Source organism: Felis catus, chromosome D3 (assembly GCF_018350175.1).
Source record: "Felis catus isolate Fca126 chromosome D3, F.catus_Fca126_mat1.0, whole genome shotgun sequence".
Taxonomy (NCBI): domain Eukaryota; kingdom Metazoa; phylum Chordata; class Mammalia; order Carnivora; family Felidae; genus Felis; species Felis catus.
This window is the reverse complement of record NC_058379.1, coordinates 69,860,651-69,879,367: the sequence shown is the minus strand read 5'-3', so window position 1 is coordinate 69,879,367 and position 18,717 is coordinate 69,860,651. Positions and strand designations below refer to the sequence as shown.

Below are 18,717 nucleotides of genomic sequence, written 5' to 3'. Positions count from 1 at the left end.
CGAGCACATGTTTTTAGCTGCAAATCTGAACAACACGGAAGAGTGTAGGGCATAAAATCAAAACTCTCATTTATTCTACCTGTCAGAAGCAAATAGCTGGAGGTCCTGCTCCTGGGGATAACATGGCTAGAGCATGGACCATTCCCTGAATTCTGTGTAAATACCTCTGCTCAAGGTTCCCTCCCCACCCATTTACTATGTATGTCACTCAAACCTCACAGAATCCCAACTCCAATCCAACCCTAACCCCAACCTACAGTCCCCCCCTTGGTTATTTTTAGAAATTTGTTAGCAGTGTTCCCAGTGCTCACCATAAATACCAAATCTTGTGACAGCTGCAGCATCAGATATTAATCTTGGAAAGATTGATAAACTCTGCCATTTTTAATTATAGGTAAAACACTGACATCTGAAGAGACATCACAGAGAAATCAGACTTTGGTTAAGAAACAAATGTCACTTTGTGTGGTCAGACATAGGAAGTTTACTTATTTCGGAGTTAAATTGTAAATTCCTATTTTTTGAATTAAAATACAGTAAAACTGACTTCTTACAGGTTTAACACATGTATTGATTTGTATAAATTCCATCACGATCAGGATCCAGAGAAGTTCCAGCACCCCAAAACAACTCCTCTGTCCCTTTGTCATTACACCCTAATGGCCTCTAAAATCTATATGTAATTCTCACGTGGCTTAGTCACTTACCAGTTCTAATGCCCAGTCCTCTGGTGTATACCTTCTGCCTCCTCACCACCCCAGCAATGCCCTGCCTAAATCAACCCAAATCTAGGCATGGGTGTAGTGCTCCTTAAGCCCTGAATCTTTCACCAAGTTTTTATATTGATTTGCAAACTATAACAAGGTAAGTAAATGTATTTGATCCTCAATATGACGGAAAGATTCTCAGATAAACACACACACACACACACACACACACACACACAATCCAACTATGCAGTTTGAGACACACCCAAATATATAGAAAGAACAGGCTGTGTGCAGACAGCATTATCGTTTCAATCTCACCTCCAGAGTAAATCTAACCCCTTCAAGTTCATAAATTGTCTTGAATTTAGATTTCAAAGATACTATAGATGTATGTACGACATGCGTAGACTTCTTCAGACTTTCAGGGGAAAACCTGGAAATGCTGAGCCTCCTTTTCTCCTCCTGCTTACACCCAAGGAGAAAGCAGTGATCCTCCCATAAAGATCAATCTCCCCACTCTGTACAGGATTTTGCCCATTAAATTCTGCCTCCTGATTACTGTGTAACTGGTATCCTATCCTATAGGACTTATATTTTATTTTTTTAATGTTTATTTATTTTTGAGAGAGACAGGGAGAGACAGAGCACAAGTGGGGGAGGGGCAGAGAGAGAGGGAGACACAGAATCCGGAGCAGGCTCCAGGCTCTGAGCTGTCAGCAGAGAGCCTGACGAGGGTCTAGAACTCACAAACAGTGAGATCATGACCTCAGCCTAAGTGGGATGCTTACCCGACTGAGCCACCCACGCGCCCCGGATTTATATTTTAAATAAATCTTCTAGCTCTGATCAATTAATCAGTCAATCAGTGAATCATTCAGTACAACTAAATGTCCCTGGCTTCAATTCGTTTGCTTTTAGCACTGTTTTTCACAAACATTTTTTTCTGGTGTCTGCTTAAGATTCTCAATAAAGCCTCTTGGTGAATTTCCTAGCAACGTTACCTGCAGCTGGCAAATATGTCTCTCAATGGCAACAGGGCGCATTACAGCATCCACTATACCTGTAAATTCTATTGCTAAACTATTTCACACCCAGAACGGAATGTGTGGATTATCTGTCCCATTAGCTATCCTGCCCTTTCACCTGGACTGCCCCACATATGTTCAGGACAGATTTGGAATTGGCAACATTGTCTTATGAATCATCACAATCAGATTTGTTATTGCTTAGAAAAATAGGGTCAAATTTAGAGTCCAGCTCTCAGGAGGGGAACCAGATTAGGAATGGTTTGAGACATATGGTCAGGGGGTGAGCTGGGTGATTGTGGCAGGACTCCATGCTTCCCGGACAAAGTTGCCTTCGTGGCTGTCATCTTCAAAGGAAAGCCCAGGTTCCTTGGAATGACACAAAATTCTACTGCTGGCCTGGCTCCTGCCTACATCACTAGCCTCAGGAACTACCCCTCTTGTCCAGCAGTTGATGCCATAGGAGCAGCTAGTAAGATTTGACAGATGAGTTCACCACTTAACCCACCACCAAGAAATAACCCCCATGAGTCAGCTTTCATATATAAATGATCTCTCTGGAAAACCATCATTTGTGGTCTCAAAGGCCCTTCAGTCTCCATGACATTGACACCCGGGAAGGCTGTCGCCTTGTGATGGGGTGTGTATGTCCCAAAGGAGACACAGGGCTGGGAAGCAGATGATCTGGGCACGGAGCTGGCCATTAACCAGCTTGAGATATGGAACTAGTTTTTCATCTCGTGGAGCGTGGGCTATGGAATCTCATGGAGCTGTGGGAGTCATGCCTTTGTCTCTCAGTCTTCTCCCGGCTGTCCACCACCACTTTATGTGACCTGCTAGCAGCCTGGCTGAACCCACCCTGCAGACCCGGACATTGGAGGAAGGATGGAGGGCTGGAAGGACTGCAGTTGTGTAGACGACCAAGGGAATGCTGCTCACCATAGAATATCACTAGGTTCTGCATTCCGCTGTAGACTGTTGCTGTAAGCACCCTATATTCCTTTGTTTCTGCCTAGCCAGTACAATACTCCAGACACTACTCCATCCACACTTATGCAATCACAGAGACACTGGCTTAGCCCCTGCATTGTGTGTGGCGCAATGGAAGACCCAGGTGGTCACAATTATCCCAGGCATTACTGGTGGGAATGTAAAATGATGCAGCCGCTTTGGAAAACAGCCTTGCAGTTCATTGAATGATTAAATATAGAGTTATCGTATCATCCAGCGATTCCATTCCCAGGTAGTAATTCCCAATAGTAATGAAAACACGTGTCCATGCAAAAGCTCATCCACGCATGTTCATAAGCATTATTCATAATTGCCAAAAAAGTGGAAATCCAACCCAAATGTCCATCAACAAATGGATGGATGAAATGTGTTATATCCAAACACTGGGATATTATTTGGCCATAAAAAGGAATGAAATACTGATATATGCTACCACAAGAATGAATCTTGAAATTATGCTAAGAAACCAGTCACAAAATGCTAATATTATATGATTCCATAAATATAAAATGTCTAGTCTAAGCAAATCTACAGAAACAAAAAGTCGATTTTGACTGCCTGGGGCTGGAGAAGTTGGGGAGAAATGAGGAGTGTCTACTAATGGGTACAAAGTTTCTTTTTTGAGCTCATAAAAATGTCCTCAAGTGATTGTGGTAATCTTTGCACAATTATGTGATTATACTAAAAACCATTGAATTGTACATTTTAGATGGGTAAATTCTGTGACTTGTGAATTTTACCTCAACAAAATTGCTTCTTTAAAAAAAAACAGGGAGATAAAATAAAATACATTGTTGGTGAAACTGGTACAGCCGCCTTGGAAAAGCTTGGCAGTTTAAAAAAGTTAAACATACTCTTATCATGTCACCCTGCAATCCCACATAGGTATCTACTCCAGAAAAATGAAAATTTATGTTCACACACAAAAAATTGTAAGCAAATATTTGCAGTGGCTTTATTCATAACTACCAAAACCTAAGGCCTTTCAATAGACAGATAAAACACGGTACACCTATACAAATCTAGCGCAATTAAAAAGAAGAACAGGGGCGCCTGGGTGGCTCAGTCGGTTGAGCGTCCGACTTCGGCTCAGGTCACGATCTTGCAGTCCGTGAGTTTGAGCCCCGCATCAGGCTCTGGGCTGATGGCCCAGAGCCTGGAGCCTGCTTCGGATTCTGTGTCTCCCTCTCTCTCTGCCCCTCCCCCGTTCATGCTCTGTCTCTGTCTCAAAAAAAAAAAAAACAACTGATAAATGCAACAACTTGGAATTTCACAAAACATCCATCCAAGGGAAAGAGGCCTAAGTAAAGGGTTCCTTCTATATGACATTTTGGAAAAGGCAAAATTATAGCAGTAGAAAACAGATCTCACACCTTCCAGGTGGTAAAGATGGGGGGAGAGGTTGACTACAATGGGGTAGCACCAGGGAAATTTCTGGGAGGTGATGAGACAGTTCTGTATCTTGATTATGGTGGCTGTGTACATATTACCGTGCATTTGTAAAAATTCATGGAACTGTACAGGAAAGGAATGAATTTTATCTCATGTAAACTAAAATAAGTGGACTAAAAAAAAACAGGGGCGCTTAGGTGGCGCAGTCGGTTAAGTGTCCGACTCTTGATCTCAGCTCAGGTCATGATCTCGTGGTTTGAGCCCCACATTGGGCTCTGTTCTGATGGTACGGAGCCTGCTTGGGATTCTGTCTCTCCTTCTCTCTGCCCCTCCCCCACTTGTGTGTTTTCTTTCTCTCTCTCTCTCTCTAAATAAATTAATAAGCTAATTTAGTTTGTCATTGGGATAGTGCAGCAGTTTTCGGGACACAACAAGGATTTTCAGTGTTACTTTCAGTGTGAGTACAGCTCATATACTGATATGTAGGGAGGGTTGGTAAAAAGCAAGGAAAATGAAATGTGAGTTGGGGTCTAGTTGGGCAGGGTTTGTCTGCCATCTCAGAAAGTGGTCAGTAAAGAAGACCCTGGGACATCTATGAGACAAAGATGTGGTCTTGTAAGGCCCAGATATACAGCAACTAGAGAGGTGGGGCTGACAAACTAGACAAGAGATGCTGACAATGATTTTCAGACGTAACTAAGGGAGAGTGAACCTAATCACAAGAAAAACAAATGAGGGGCGCGGGGGTGACTCAGTCAGTTGAGCAACTGATTTGATTTTGGTTCAGGTCATGATCCCAGGGCTGTGGGATACAGCCCCCTGTCCAGCTAGGTGCTGAGCTCGGAGCCTGCTTGAGATTCTCTCTCTCTCTCTCTCTCTCTCTCTCTCTCTCTCTCTCTCTCTCTCTCTCTCCTCCTGCTCGTGCTCTCTCTCTCTCCAAATAAATAAATAAATAAATAAATAAATAAATAAATAAATTTAAAAAATAAGTAAGAAAGAAAAATGACTTATTTTAAAATTTCAGTTTATTAAGGAGAGGAGAACAGATTACAGGGGCCCTTTTTTCCTCTCCAAGGCCAGAAGAAAAGCTCAAGTTCCTACTGCGCTCCTAGCAAGAAGCGCCTACATTGATTGTTCCCACTTCCGGACAGGCGGACATATCTACAGCCAGCTAGCAAAGAGTCTGCAGGATCTCAGCATGTAGTTAGGGACTAGATCTAGTTTTTAGGTAATACGCAGCCTGGTGGCTGCTTTGCTCAGCCATTGGGTAAAGCTTTGCAGGTCTGCAGTTCTTATTTGTGTTGTTTTACATAACCCACACAGGTTTTAACCTGGTACTTGTGTTGCTTGCCCCGACAAATAGTGAAATTGTTAACATGTTCCGAACACCCTAAAAGTACAGGTCAGGCCCAAAGATTCCTCCTGATGGATTGAGGCAGCTGCTTGTTCAGTGCTGAAATTAAAATCACTTACCTTGTTAAGGAAGAGTTGTAAGAATGGTTGACTCTTGAACAACATGGTGATTAGCAGCATCGATCCTGTGTGAAGTCGAAAATCCACATGTAAGTTTTGATTCCCCCAAAACTTAACTACCAATAGCCTGTTATTGACCAGAAGCCTTATGGATAACATAAACAGTTGGTTAACATATATTTTGTATGTCATGTGTATTCTATATTGTATTCTTATAACAAAGTAGGTTAGGGAAAAGAAAATCATATGGAAGACTAAATACTATACTGTATTTATACTATACTATGTTATATTCTATATTGTGTTTATTTTTAATCGTGTTTAAGTGGGCTAACTGGTGCAGTTCAAATCCCCGTTGTTCAAGGGTCAAGTGTAATCTTAAAATACTACAGCAATAAGAGGCTTGGTGACAGCTGCCCTGGAGGCAGACAGGACAGGTGTACCCTGTGTGAAGCCAGAGTGCAGTGGGGAGCCTGCAAAGCTCTTGTCTTGTGAAGACCTTGGAACCCTGCAGTCCAGGAATGGCCCCAAAGATGCCCACAAAGATCTGGAGAGAGCAGTGGAGAATAACATCTTGCGGGTGGTGGCCCCAGTGCACTCCCAAGAGGAGCCATCCAGTCCAGACACTCCTGTAAACCACCCTGCACTATTCTGGGCACCCAGGGGCACATCCGGCACAACCTCTATGCTTTGCCTCAGGAGATCTGGCTGGAAGGCCACTGCTGGGTGATCTCTAGACACTGATCCCAGAGATTCCCTCCAGTGGCCTGGAGTCTGGTGATGCATGGGAAACCCAGACGCCGCTAAGGTTGCATGCTTCCAGCTGTTGACCTGGTCCACAAGTAGGGAGTCACCTCCAATGGCTCCTGGAAAACACCTGACTCAGATGTAATCCTCTGCAATTGCATTGAGTTGATCCATGAGCAGTTGACTGTATCCAAGGACAGATGGATCAAGAGCTGGGCACCAGGAGGAACAGAAGGATAACTGTGTATGACAGTTACCACTTGGAGATGGCCACTCCAGAATGGAGCGAGGAATTCCTCCGTGCAGCACGACAGCCAGAAGTGGGAGCTGGTGAGTGAGGGCCAGCAACCACGGGACATTTACGAAGATGAAAATGATGAGAACAGTGAGGAAAACTGGCACAGTGGGTGCCCACAGGAGGCGAACGGTGCCAGAGATGAAGATTCCAGAGGCTCTGATGAATAGGACAGCCTCAGGGAAAAGGAGAAAGGCAATGGCAGACCAGAGGTGTGAAGCAAATATCCTTCAGATGTGCAGGAGTTTGGCTCTGACAACCCCAATGACCTGGATTCAGACTGATGATGATCCTGTGATATCTATGAGGTTCTATCACAGGTCCTTGGGGGCTCTGTGTCTGCAGCATCAGCTGTCCTGGTTATGCCTTCTTGGGTTTCCTAGCTTAACACATGGAAGGAAGATACATGGCCAACATCACCATCCTACCAGTGAAAACTTGTGCTGAAGAAGTTTGTCTTTTCCAGTAACACCAGGGCTCCTTTGCTTCCATCAAAAATGATACTATAGTTAAAAAAAAAAAAAAAAAGCTGTGAAAATGAAGCTTCTTGGCGCAGGCATTTTCCCACTCTCCTCCTGTGCTGAAGCCAGTAAGTGGAGGAGAGGCTCCTGTTTCCTCGGCACTGGGACTTCCTACCTCACCAGGGCACCTGCCTCCAGTAAAAGCCTGTTTCTCTTAATAGAGGGAATCTAGAAGGGCTACGGTGGGACCCTTATGGCAGCACAGGCTGGATAGTAATAGTCATTAGTGAAGGAAATAGAATCTGCCTGAGCTCTGAGAGGCTTTGGTTAACAGCTGTCTCCACCTCCCTGCTTTCTGACTTTGATAATGGTTGTAAATATCGCTGTCTTCCTCTGGCAGTGGTGCCAAGAAACAGGGAATGTGTGAATGTGATACTGTGTTTAGTGAAAGCTAACTTTAAACATGAAAAGGAAACAGCAGAGCAAAAGAAAAAAAAAATCAGTGACTTCCCTCTTCTCCTATTTTTGTTTGATTGAAGGAAAACATCAGTTCAAACGAAAACGTAAGCTTTCTATTTGTTACACTTCTTTGTAGTATTACGAAGATTTCTCGAAATCTTTTGTATCATGAGCAAATATAAGCATGTATATTGTAAATTCGTATAGGATGACATCGAATAATACATTTAAGAACAAACAAAACATTTTATAGCTGCGTTCGTGTTTTGAAATGCAAACAATAGCAGTCCATATGAAGAAACGTAAAAACCATCCCAAACTATTTCAAAGAAATCACACAAGAATGATTTTATTTTTGTTCTTTGTTTTCTTTTTGCGGAATTCCCTGCTTTGCTTGAGATCAAAAGAATATTAGAACAATAACAGTTTTTAGAACAGCACGAAACAAAGACATAACATGGCAGCCTGCCATAAACGTTCTGAAAACTGCAAACCTTTATTTTCCTATTTTAGTGTAGGTCCTGCCAAAGTGAGCGCTTGTTTCATCTCCCTAAATCATCAGGAGAAGAAAGAGGAGTAAGCCAGGAAACACCGCAGGGGGAGAAAGTCATATCACAGTGCTAGAAAAAACAAGTCAGCAAAGAGTGAGAAATTTAGTTCGGTTGTGGTATGAAAGGCGATGCCTGGCAGAGAACAGCAGTTATCCAGAGCAGGCTCCAGCAGGCGTCCCACTTCGTGAAGGGATTCCCCCCCTCCTATCCTAGTACTCAGGGCCCCCACATAGTAGGGAGGACAGGGGTTGGGGCTGTCATATCCCAGAGGAAACAGCCTCGGGTTCCCTGCTCCAAAGAGCCAGATTCCTGAAGGGCTGCAGACGCCAGCCTATGAGGAGGTGGGTTTTCTCCGTGTTTTGCTCCCCATTGTCTCACAATCCCCTGAGGTCCGTGATATACTTCCTGGCCTCCAAGAGGTCAAACCGGTTCCCATCCAGAGATCTTCTTGTGCCACCTGTCCCCAGACCTGAGCTGGCTGGGTTTGGTCTCTGTGATCTTCTCACCACGTGGCGGCAGAGGGTTGAGTCCTTGAGGGGGTTAAAAGTGGCTTGGCCATGGGCTCCCATCTCATGCCACTGTGCTAGGACTTCGTAAAATTAACATTGTTAAGTGGAGCACAGGGTGCTGGACGGTGAGCCCCCTGCTCCCCAACCCTATTTCAACAACAGACCTCAAGACAAATTGCAATACAGAAGTTTATTACTCACAGGTCCTGAGGGAAGTACCCCGCTTTCCTCCAGGGGTGGAGAGATCAAGGCAAAGTACAGATGGGGAGGTGGGACCTGGGCCACATGCCTTTAATTAGGGTCCCTGGGTGAAGTGCTTTGGGGTTCCCAGGCTGAACTGATCAATTCAAACCAAAGAGTGGGGTTTTGGTAAGTCCCAGGAGGTCTTATCTAAGTAGTGAGTAAGGCTTGGGGAGGCAGGTGAGATTGTTGACCACATGGGCTGTTGGGGAAGTCATATCTGGAATTTGCCTTTGCTTGTGACTCTGTGGCTGCTATCTTGGGCCTGCGCTTGCAGGAGGGGGCTAGTGTCAGTTCGAGGCCCTTGCAAGCCCCTTGGCCAAACAGAATGGATGGGGTGGGGGGGGGGGAGAAGGCAATACCTTGGAGTAGCTTAGCTAAACTCTCCATAGAAAGCCTGCCGATGGTCTGCTGCAGACCACGGCCTAGGAAGGCGCGCAGCCTTCCACCGTGACCCTGGGTCTGCTGGGAGCCACCCTGGCCGTGGGCAGCGTCTGCAGGGACAGTGCCAGCCTCGGGGACAGCCTGGGTTTCCTGTCGCTGACCTGAGGCCCCTCCAGCTCCGGGTGCACCCGACCGCCTGGGGATGCGGGATTTTTATTATGGAAATCCAGCCTTGGAGAAGCAGGTTCAGAGGTTGGACAAACCCGGAAAAGGCCCACCGACCCCACGCAGGACTCGATTTCAGGTCGGTTCATTTGCGAGATGCGGCGCTCTTGGAACACCTATGGTCTCTGGTTGGGGCCCCTCCTGCGGATACCACTGCGGGGAAAGCACCCACCAGCGGCGGAGGGGACCAGGCAAAGGGCAGGCAGAGCTGCGGCTGCCCTGGGACTGGGTGGGAGGGCGGGACGGCGGGTGCACCGTGACCGCCACCATCACCTCCGCTGTCCCCAGCCTCTTCCGAGAGGGCACTCTAGCCCTCTCACCCCCATTTTCAGCCTGTACAGTAAATAGCCAGATAACAAAACTCTTCCCGAACTGCTAAAAGAGCCGAACTATGCACTCTTGGAGCCAGATGAGAGCGAGCCATACTTTTATACCTATCATACAATTCACTGTATAAATTGGAGTTGTATTTAGACCTTCAGCCTTTCCAAAGGAAAGATGTACTAGGAATTAGTTGGCCTTCCGGGCAGAAGGGTATAATATCCAGGGAGGCTGGCCTGGGAGGAGAGAACAGTGCAGACACTCAGCTTCTCAGAGTCCAGAGAAAATAGCTAGTTTTGGCGTCCTCGGTTCCCATGGTGACACTGCCCACTCTGGCAGGAGCAAACACAATCACAACCATCCTCCTCAGGGAGTGGGGAGTCCGGGGCCACCTGAATGCCACACCTTAAAGCAGTCCTCACTAGTTACTATGGTTTGTGAGATCGTCCCTCTATGGGGTAGCTGCTGGTATCAGAGGCCTCGAAACTTGCAGACAACTAACCCTCTGATTTCGTGGAAGTCAAAGGCCTCATACCTGCTACTGATTGTGGTGGTAATGGTGACAAGTCAAAGGTAGGAGGGGAGGGGACTTGGAGGTGGTAGGAGTAAGGGAGGAAAGGGTGTTAATGACCTGCACCCTAGACTCTAGAAACTTGTCCAGGCTGCCCCCAATTCCTAGACCCAGCCTAGCCCAACTGGATCTGCAGTCAGGGCTCCTGTTAAGAGGAAAAGGTGACATCTCGTGTGTGTAAATTGGAAGCCTTGATGTTGCTACTATGGCAGTACTACTCCCAAACTGATCTACAGATTCAAACAACCCCTATCAAAATCCCAGGCTGACCCCTTTGAAAAATTAGACAAGCTGATCATAAAATTTTAGGAAAATTTAACGAATCCAGAAGAGCTAAAACAATATTTTTAAACAATAATTTAAATATTTTAAATACTTTATTCTTTAAAGAATAAAGAGACTCACACTTCCTGAATTTAAAACTTACTACAAAGCTACAGTCCTCAAGACATATAGAATATGGTACTGGCATAAGGATAGATGTGTAGATCAGTAGAATAGAGTCGAGAGTCCAGAAATGAACCCTCATGTTTCTTGTCAATTGATTTCTGACAAGGATGCCATAACTATTCGTTGAGGAAAGAATAGTCCACAAACATTGCTGGGACAACTGTATATCCATATAAATATGAATGAAGTTGGACCCCCTACCTCACACCATATAGAAAACTCAAAATGGATTTTTTAACTCAGAATGGACCAAAAACCTAAATGAAAGAGCTTAAACTCTAAAACTTTTTGAAGACAACATAGGTGTGAATCTCTGTAACCTTGGATCAGGCAGTAGTTTTTTAGATATGACATCAAAAGCACAAGTAACAAAAGAAAAAATAGATAAACTGGATATCACAAAAATTAAAAACTTTGTTTTTCCTTTCCCATCCACCCACCGCCCCTCTGGTAACTATCTGTTTGTTCTCTACAGCTAAGAGTCTGTTTTTTGGTTTGTCTCTTTTTTCTTTTCCTCTGTTCATTTGTTTTCTTTCTTAAATTCCACACATGAGTGAAATCATATGGTATTTGTCTTTCTCGACTGGCTTATTTCATTTAGCATTATACTCTGTAGCTCCATCTACGTCATTGCAAATAGCAAGATTTCATTCTTTTTTATGGCTGAATAATATTCCATTGTATATACATAAACTCCATCTTCTGTATTCATTCATCTGTTGATGGACATTTGGGCTGCTTCCATAGTTGACTATTGTAAATAATGCTGCCGTAAACAGCAGTGCATACACCCCTTCATACTAGTGTTTTCGTATTCTTTGAGTAAATACCCAGTAGTATGATTACTGGATCATAGGGTAGTTCTATTTTTCATTTTTTTGAGGAACCTCCATACTGTCTTCCACAGCGGTTACACCAGTTCGCATTCCCACCAGCAGTGCATAGGTTCATTTTTCTCCATATCCTTGCCAACATTCGTTGTTTTTTGAGTTTTTGATTTTAGCCATTCTGACAGGTGTGCGATGATATTGGGGTTTTGACTGCATTTCTCTGATGATGAATGATGTTGAGAATCTTTTCAGGTGTTTCTTGGCCGTTTGTCTTCTTTGGAGAAATGTCTGTTCATGTCTTCTGCCCATTTTTAATTGGACTATTTGTTATTTTGGTGTTAAGTTGTATAAGTTCTTTATATATTTTGGATACCCACCCTTTATTAGATATGTCAATTGCAAATATCTTCTCCATTCAGTAGGCTGTCTTTTAGTTTTGTTGGTTGAAGATTAAAAACATTTGTGCTTCAAAGAACACCATCAAGAAAGTGAAGATTTGGGGCACCTGGGTGGCTCAGAAGGCTGAGCGTCTGACTTCAATTCAGGTCATGATCTCATGGTTCATGGGTTTGAGCCCCGCATCGGGCTCTGTGCTGATAGCTCAGAGCCTGTAGTCTGCTTCAGATTCTGTGTATCCCTCTCTCTCTGCCCCTTCCCTGCTCTCTCAAAAATAAATAAAACATTTAAAAAAATTTTTTAAATAATAAAAATAAAAAGAAAGTGAGGACTTAATTGACAGAATGGAAGAAAATGTTTGCAAATCCCATATCTAATAAGGGATGTATCTAGAATATTTATAGAACTATTGCAGGCAAGTATTTAACACAATGAAAAATAGGCAAAGGGTGTGATATTTCTCCAAAGAAAATATTAAAATGGCCAATATACACATGGAAATATGCTCAATATCATTAGCCATTAGGGAAATGCAAATCAAACCCACAGTGTGATACCACTTCACACACACTAGCATGGCTATAAGCCAAAAGACAGATCATAAGTGTTATTGAGGAATTGGAGACATTAGAATCTGCACACACTACTGGTGGAAATAAAAAACAGTGAAGCCCCTTGGGAAAACAATTTCTTCAAATAGTCAAACATAGGGTTCCCATATGACCCAGTGACTCCATTCCTAGTGTTATGCTTAATAAACCTATATGTTTTTCCTTAGCAGGGTGATGGTTTGCAAGCATCCATCTTGTGCAGCAGGTGAAGGACCCCATTCCTGGTGGGACATAGTAGTGGAATTGGCCAGGTGCTATATGATGCACATGCTTACACACAACAAAGGAGCATATAATGGGTCAGAAACAAAGATATTCCCACACGATGCAATAAGAGCCCCACTGGCTATGAGCAACCAATACCCACTGGTGAAACTGATCTTGCTTTGTCCCTTCTCTATGTGAGTAAAGCATTGTTTTATCTAGTGCCTCTCTAAGTCATGTCTTTTTTGATGACCCTGACAGGAACAGACTATGGAGTGTGTTGATCTCCAGAGACTTCTCCTCTTCATTTCACATTGCTTGTTTCCTGACTAAGATCCTAATCCCTAGAGTCTGATCACCTGGACTATTGATCCATTTTCTGGCTTAGGTCCACTGTGTTCCTCAGTTTTCAGAGCCTGCTGCATTCTGTGGCTCCCCCATCAGGCTTTTCATTTAGCTGCTCCTATGCTGGGCTTCCCTTAGTCAGTGCCGAGCAGCGCTCAAAGCAGGAAGAGTATTATTAATAACATCAGATTTATTATTACTGGCTGTGTGGCCTGGCAAGAGACTTAGGCTCCCTAAGTCTTAATTGCTTTCACTATAAAGTGGGGATAACAATCCTAACTTGCAGGGATTAAAAAAAAAACATTTAAATTAGTTTAAGAATTATTTTAAAAAATATTTATGGACATGGAAAAGTATTCCTCAAAAAACATTAGATCAAAACATTAAAATATAGAAATATTTTAGAATGTATTCTAGAACCTAGAAATACCACAGAAGCCCAAATCTATTTCTTAATGTTTATGTACCTACATGTACATATGTAAATACATTAGCAAGTTAACAATGCTTCTCTTTAATGGTAGGATTATGGGTGGGTTTTGTTTCACATATTCCTAGATTTTCTAGTTTTCCTTTAGTGTGTTAGTATTACAATTAGAAGAAAAGTAAAGGAAAAATATCACAGATCATACTTTCTTTTCCTTGTAAGTTTTAGGACTTTACTAAGTTACAGTGTTTTGCTACAATAAAACTCTAGATTAGAAAGACCTTGAGGGGGCCTGGGTGGTTCAGTTGGTTGAGCTTCAAACTCCTGATCTCCTTGATCTCATTCGGCTCATGTCATGATCTTACAGTTCTTGAGACTGAGCCCTGTGTCCAGCTCTGTGGGTGTGGAAGCTGTTTAGGATTCTCTCTCTCCCTCTGCCCCTCCCCTCCTCAAAAAAATAAATAAATAAATAGAAGACCTTGAAAAGTTACTCTGCCTCTTCTGACAGGATTTCACTGGTGTATTTCTTCGCTGACCCACTGGTGTATTTAAAACATAATTTCTCCTCCCATTTCAGAACATTTTTGTGGCTATCTAGCAACTTTTTGTGTTCTCTTCCTGAGTCATTTACAGAAAGGTAACTGCTGATTATTTTTAAGATCTTAATGAGCATGATTATGTATTAACTAACTGACATTTATCTATGAGGCACCAGGTAGATGGTGCACCACATACTAACAAAAGTAAAGAGCTTGTGTCCCTGACTTCAAAGAGGTTCCAGTTTAGTTAGTGCAATGAGAATAATATATGTTAACCAATCAACGATATTCAGCGGTATTTGATCAATAGTAATCTTTATGGTATGGAAAATTAGTTCTCAAAGTGTTGTCTGGGGATCCCTGGGGATTCCTGAGATTATTTCCGGTGGTGCAAAATCAAACTGTGGTAGGTCCCGTCCCTAAGGGTAAAAAACAAACAAAAAACCTCGAGGCAACCTGGTTATAAGTATATGTGACAACATCCTTCATGACCTTGTAACATAAGACCACTTAATCAGACTACAGGTTTGTATGTTACCATCTTTGGGAGACAAAAAAGTGGAAAATATGCAAAAAACTATACCATGTGGTGCGTTCAGGGCTCAATTCTTCAGTACGAACCCAGGTGAGCAGTGCCGGCAGGAATAAAGTTGCTTCCTGGAAAGAAAAGCCTCGGTGTCACAACTCTCTGTGCAAGAATCCCAGTACAAAACCTTTTCATAATATTAAGGCTCCCTCCCCCTTCTCAGCTTATTAATAGTTGCACCAATGGGGTAAAAGCGATGGTTGGTAAAACTGGAGACACTTTAGCACAAACACAGGCAGTTTCTCCACACTATACACTTGACCCCTGAACAACACATGTTTAAGTTTACATGCAGATTTTTTTTTCAATAAATACAGTAGAGTACTGAAAATGTGTTTTTCTTACTTATGATTTCCTTAATAACATTTTCTCTTCTCTAGTTTTATTGTAAGAATACAGTGTATAATACATATAAACACATAAAATACATGTTAATAGACCGTGTTATCAGTAAGGCTTCCAGGCAATAGTAGGTTTTTAGTAGTTAAGTTTTGGGAGGGTCAAAAGTTATGTCAATTTTTAACTGCATGGTGCTCAGTGCCCCTAACCCCCACGTTGTGCAAAGGTCAATTGTAATTAGTGTATTTTAAGATGGGAATTTTTAACTTTTGGTCTTAGGATTCTGTTATACTCTAAAAGTGGCAGCCCAAAGAGTCAGTTAAAAACAAAAACAAAACCAGCCAACCAACCAAACAAACAAAATAAACATAGGTTCATGAACGGGAATATTGGCTGGGGCTGTGTAATGGCTTCTTCCCACATAGCACAGTAATCGCACCTGCTTTTTAAATTTTTAAAAATTTTTTAAATGTTTATTTTTGAGAGAGAGAGAGAGAGAGACAGACAGACAGACAGCATGAGCGGGGTTGGGGGGAGCAGAAAGAGAGAGGGAGACACAGAATCAGAAGCAGGTTCCAGGCTCTGAGCTGTCAGCACAAAGCCCAAAGTGGGGCTCAAGCCCATGGACCAGACCACGAGATCGTGACCCAAGCTGAAGTCGGATGCTCAACCAACTGAGCCAACCAGGCACCCCAACAGCCTGTTTTTGATTTATAGCTGACAGTGAGGTTTAAGAGAGGTAATAGAGTAGCTTACAGCCTTTCAAGCAAAACCAGGACAACCATAGGGCTAGCTCAATTGCATTCAGCAACACCTGTCTTGTAAGGCACGTTCTATCTGGGGAAGAAAGAACAGTTTTTCTTGATGGCCAGAGTGATTATGCAGCATAAGCACATAAACCCAAAAAACTTAGCAAATAGGCTCCTACATTTGGGAGGTGGTTTATCAGTCAGTCCTGTGGGCAGCCTGTGATGATGCTTTGGGACACTGACACTGAGGCTTTGACTTGCCAACCAGTGGGTTATCTATCATCTATTAACAGGTTGGACAATGGGGGGACCCTTAGTCATCCACCACTTAGGCAAGAGCATTTGCTACTGGATCCCAGGGAGTTTTAATGTTCACTGTCTTAAACTATCAAGTGGACAAGCAGTCCTTAAGCTTAAGTAGTGTGGTGGCTAATAAGGCTACATGTATCACTACTACAGCTGTTCAGCATGGCTTGCCATTCTTCCACAGACTCAGTTAATTAGGAGACAAAAAGCTCAAACACATTCAGACAGTTTATTTTACAAGGTCATCATGGTATCAGTTTCCTGCATCCCTAGTCCCATTAAACAAACAAACAAACAAACAAACAAACAGTAAATCAGAGGAGCCATATGGGTAGTACCAGTGGTGGTCACTTTTCTGCTGAAAAATCACCTCTAAACTTGAGTCAAGTGCTTCTATAACCAGCAGTCATTCCCAAAGCAGAGGTGAAGTGGTAAGTCTTGTGGTCAACTGCAGCCGGGAAGATGGATGAGAAATGGCCTTTGGGCTATTTCTCATAAGGCTGCTTCTCTCCCTTGGTTTTGGGGAAATCCAGGGCATTCCACTGAGACTCAGACTGCAATTAAATTTTGCGTACTTGGCCTGTATGGAGATGTATAAGGTAAACAGAGTGTCATGGTATAACTAGTCACTTGCAATATTTCAAACGTTAAATCAGTCTTGCATTTGGGTGATCATTCCTGGCATAAATACACTTCTTCATGGTGTATTATCATTTTTATAAATGGCTAGATGCAATTGCTTATATTTTGTTAATGACTTTGCATCCATGTAGTAAAAAATTTAACTTTGCCTAAAGACAAGTCTGTCTTTTACTCTCCTTGGCTTCTGGAAGGTAATCTCTAAGCCCTTTAATGTCATTCCTGACAGAAATGTCTTTGCCTGAGGGCCTTTAGTCACCAGACAGTCTAATAATGTGACTTAGGGTGAGGACTCTGAGTCACATGGTATGATCTCCTCCTCTTGAGGGGACAGAAACTGTGATCAGGCACATGGGCAGTCAACAGTGCATAAGTAATGGAACTCCAATAAAGACTCTGGACAGCAAGGGTCAGGTGAGCTTCTCTGGTTGACAATTCTCCATGTGTGTTTGTCACATATTGCTCCTGAGAGCAGCTAACTCTGTCTATGATTCCTAAGGGACAGGATAACTCAAAGCTCTGTATTTGGAACCCTTCCAGACCCTGTTCTATGACAGATTTTGATCCTCTCCCTATGATACCTGTGAATACAATTTTCAGTAAGTTCTGTGAGGCCTTCTAGCAAATTAGTTGGGAACCCCTGAACTTGCAATTAGTGTCAGAAGTAAGCATGGTTTGGGAGAACTCTAAATTCTATAGTGATGTCGAAAGTAAAAGCAGTCTTTTGGAGACTGTTTCTCAAAATTTGTAGCATTTATGCTCGTGGGGTAGGTTGGCCTGTCATTTTCTTTTCTTGTCTTTGTCTAGTCTGGTATCAGGGAAATGATTCTGAAAATGAATTGGGAAGTATTCCTTCTTCCTCTATTATCTCAAAGACTTTGTATAGGATTGGTCTTTTTTCCTCCTTAAATATTTGATGGAATTTATTAGTGAAGCTATTTGGGCTTGGGGTTTTCTTTGTGGAAAAGTTTTTTAATTAGAAATTCAAATAATCTAATAGCTGCTTGGCTATTCAAAATTTCTATTTCTTCAAGTGTTAGTTTTGCTAAGTTGTCTTTTTCAATGAATTTGTTCATTTTATCTAAGTAGTCAAATAAATATATTGCATTAGGTTGGTATAAATGTGTGAATAATATTCTCTTTTTAATATCTGTAAGATCTGTACTGATAGCTCTTTTTGCATTCATGAGGTGAGCAATTTGTGTTTTCTCACTGTTTTTTCTTAACCGAATAAATCATATTTAATTTAATAAATTATACTTAAATATTATAGTAATTGAATATAAATTTAATTCATTCAATTTAGTTATGTAACATTGAAATGTAATGAATTAGGTGAATTTGAATTCAAATTTAAATGTGTTAAATTAAATGGAAATTGAATTAAATTAAATCATATTAAATAAAACGTAAAATATCAAAGTAAAAAAATTAAATTGAAATTAAATGATACTTGAACAAATTGAATTAATATTAAATTATTTTGAACCAAATTAAATTGAGTAAATCAGAAGTCAGTAATGTTAAATTTGAGTAATTACATTTAAGTCATACTTGAACTATATCCCCTTAAACTTATTTTCATACATCAAATTGTAATTAACTTAAAATTGAATTACATGAAATTCATAAATTGATGTTAAACTAAATTTATCTGAGTACCTTACCAACACATATTCATTTATACTAAAACTAATACATTAAATGAACAATTAATTTGATGAATTAAATTGTTTATTAAAATAAATTACAATCAAATAAAGATAACTCAGTATTAATTAATTTAAAAAAGGAGGCAAGTCTGGATTTGAAGTTCCATTTTGTGGATTAAAAACCTGTTTTAGGAAGAGAGGGTTACAGAATCCATGTTGCGGTTTCTGTGTCTTTGGTGTCTGTGATGGTGTGGAGGGGACAACGAGTAA

The 18,717-nt window shown here is 41.9% G+C and overlaps 1 pseudogene; it reads left to right on the top strand.

The window, feature by feature from the left end:
- The first annotated feature begins 4,135 nt into the window (after positions 1-4,135).
- Positions 4,136-7,844, top strand: LOC101094632 (annotated as a pseudogene).
- Positions 7,845-18,717: the final 10,873 nt, after the last annotated feature.